This window comes from Anneissia japonica, unplaced genomic scaffold (assembly GCF_011630105.1).
Source record: "Anneissia japonica isolate Jap-2015-1 unplaced genomic scaffold, ASM1163010v1 scaffold288116_len470923_cov172, whole genome shotgun sequence".
NCBI classification, from domain to species: Eukaryota; Metazoa; Echinodermata; class Crinoidea; order Comatulida; family Comatulidae; genus Anneissia; species Anneissia japonica.
The window spans coordinates 232,632-235,726 of NW_022724919.1; the positions used below are offsets into that span (position 1 = coordinate 232,632).

Genomic DNA, 3,095 nt, shown 5'->3' on the forward strand with positions numbered 1-3,095 from the left:
ATCTACAATTAAACGACCCTCGATTGTCGTACATGCGCACCTACCTCCTCCCTCGGCGCAAGCATCTTGCGCATTAATACCAACTGCACAATATATTAAAAATGCAAAAACTAAAATGTGTTTCATATCTTAGACACGCTACTAGCCACTCCAGTAAATATCAGTTTGCTCTTGTAGGCATACAAGTAATTTAAAAAGAAGTTCGGTGCGGAAGATGGGTGTGCGCAGACCTTCTATCGTTCTGCGAGTTGACAACGTGCACGTGAAAATTTCAAAATGTTGGTTACAGTAATGTCCGAATAAACTATCTGCAAAAGAACAAAAAAAGTACAATATTTTAAGTTTTCATATAAAATACATACACTTTTATTGTTATTAATTATAAATGTATAATTTGAATGTATTTCTAATTAAATATAATTATTTATGTACAAAAGAAAATTTGCAGTAACGTTTAAGACTGAGACACATTGCTTGAATTGTCAGTAGGAGCTGTCTCTTATACACATCTAGATGTGTATAAGAGACAGACTTAAGTCTTATCTACATGTACAATTCTTAACTGTCCTATTGGTCAACTTAAAACTTGTGGTGATCGATTATTGCAATGTAAATGTGATGGTGACCACTGCTTGTGTGCCTTTTATTATTAAGATCTTTGTATGTCTGGTTTCTATTTAATGTTTTCTAAATCCAGTTTCCAAGTTGCTAAACTAATAATAATTCACTAATAAAATGCATTCGTCATTGGTATAACAGACAAAAAAACTTTAGAGAACCATATTAGATATTATCTAAACTTTATCTAAAACAATGAAAATTCCACTTACATTTGAAGTAAATCCGGAAGGTTTGCAAATGCATCCTCTGGGAGTGTTTGAATGTTATTATTATGCATAAGTCTGTAAACAATTTGAAAAAAATAGGATATATGTATGCATTGCGTATGAGTAAGATAGCTGTTTTAAACATTTTATTTCTTGAATTTATTTATATATTTATTTATTTTTTTTGTAGTTTTATCGCTAAATTTTAATATCACTGAACATTATCTAAAATACACAGAATATTGTAGAAAGTTTGTAAATGTATTTACCCGTGCCATGGCAAACACTAAACGATAACAATAGCAAACGATTTGAATCCGCGGTTGGGTTAAGTCAGAAAGTAACGTTAACACAATGTTACAGCAACCTTTCCAACGATATTTAGTCTGTAATTATGTTATCGAGAAGTATTTATAATTTTGCAAAAAAAAAACAAAAAAAAAAAACCGTTTGAACACCAAATTGCCACGTCTAACGCTAGTGTAACGTAACATTGCTAGATAATGTAGAGTAACTCAATGTTTTAATAAAAAGAGGAAAGATTCCATACTTACAGAGTTTGAGTATTATTTGGGATTCCATGTGGTAAACTTGACAAGGACAACCCAGAGCAATCTACAATTAAACGACCCTCGATTGTCGTACATGCGCACCTACCTCCTCCCTCGGCGCAAGCATCTTGCGCATTAATACCAACTGCACAATATATTAAAAATGCAAAAACTAAAATGTGTTTCATATCTTAGACACGCTACTAGCCACTCCAGTAAATATCAGTTTGCTCTTGTAGGCATACAAGTAATTTAAAAAGAAGTTCGGTGCGGAAGATGGGTGTGCGCAGACCTTCTATCGTTCTGCGAGTTGACAACGTGCACGTGAAAATTTCAAAATGTTGGTTACAGTAATGTCCGAATAAACTATCTGCAAAAGAGCAAAAAAAGTACAATATTTTAAGTTTTCATATAAAATACACACACTGTTATTGTTATAAATTAAAAATGTATAATTTGAATGTATTTCTAATTAAATATAATTATTTATGTACAAAAGAAAATTTGCAGTAACGTTTAAGACTGAGACACATTGCTTGAATTGTCAGTAGGAGAATAATGTGGAAAGTCCAGACAGAGACACTTATATAACCGGAAAGTATGGATTGTTGCTGATTGGTGGCAAACAAAACAATAACTGAGACTATATCTATGCAGATACAGGTCTTTCTCCAATTAAAGACGACCTCCAATTAAAGACCACTTTGCTGTGGTCTCAAATTAAGAAATGTCTTTCATCTTTATTATTCTAATCAGAGACCAAAGCTGCCAAAAGACCATGGAAACCTCTGTCCCAATAATGGTCTTTAAATGGAGGGAAACTTAAATTATATTTTCCTGATGACCATTGAAGCAACTCAATCGAAACTCAACTCATTCTCTTTTTTTTTTCAAAACTATCTTACTGCAAGCATTCAATATATAAGATTATTAATAATATTATATAATCCATTGGTTTATTAACGATTAAAACAGTTTTACAATAGTAATATTATATGTTTTAATTGTAATCATACCACCAATAATATGTTCACACATATTAATAATCTACGAGTGAATCTTTCCTAGACTATCATTTTTTTTAATTTTCACCTCTCATGTTATAGGGCCTACTACCTGTCTGCTTTACCGACCTACCTGAGCTTGAAAAACTCTTTGTAGAAACAAAATCGCCTGATATAACTCATAAGCGTTATGAATCATACTTACTTTGATAAAATAACTGAATGCGTCATTACATCATAACCAAATTGTTTAGAATACCATGAAATCGATACAACACACGACACTGTTTGTTAGAAATCCTAGTTCAGTTAACCGATGATTATATATCGACGAACTAGTTTTTCGAAGCTATTGGGCCTACGCACAGCAATTAACTTCGAACGCAACAATATAATAGAGGGCGGATAAATGTTATAAGTATTGAAATTGATAAGACGGGGACGGTTCGCTATGGGAGAATAATTAAAGTATATGAGCCGACGCTGAGGAAATGAAAGGATTTTATCTGGAGCACTCTCACACGTGTTGTTAACAATATGAACAAATCAATATTTTAAATTCTGTCATTGTTTTGAAATAGGCCTATGGTCCTGGTTATAATGTGCGCCTAACATAGGGAAAATACAGTCGGTGTAGATCTGGGAAAGGCCCTTGCCCTCTGAGTAGATCAACAAGGACGGCAGTGGTCAGACACAGGCCTACTGGTCATTTT

At 33.1% G+C, this 3,095-nt stretch overlaps 1 long non-coding RNA gene across 1 annotated transcript; it reads right to left on the reverse strand.

The window, feature by feature from the left end:
• Positions 1-830: 830 nt before the first annotated feature.
• LOC117112633 lies at positions 831-2,796 on the reverse strand. Its single transcript, XR_004446068.1, has 3 exons — positions 2,588-2,796; positions 1,382-1,748; positions 831-902 (listed from the first exon to the last, which is right to left on the reverse strand). It is a non-coding gene; the product is annotated as an uncharacterized LOC117112633 (long non-coding RNA).
• Positions 2,797-3,095: the final 299 nt, after the last annotated feature.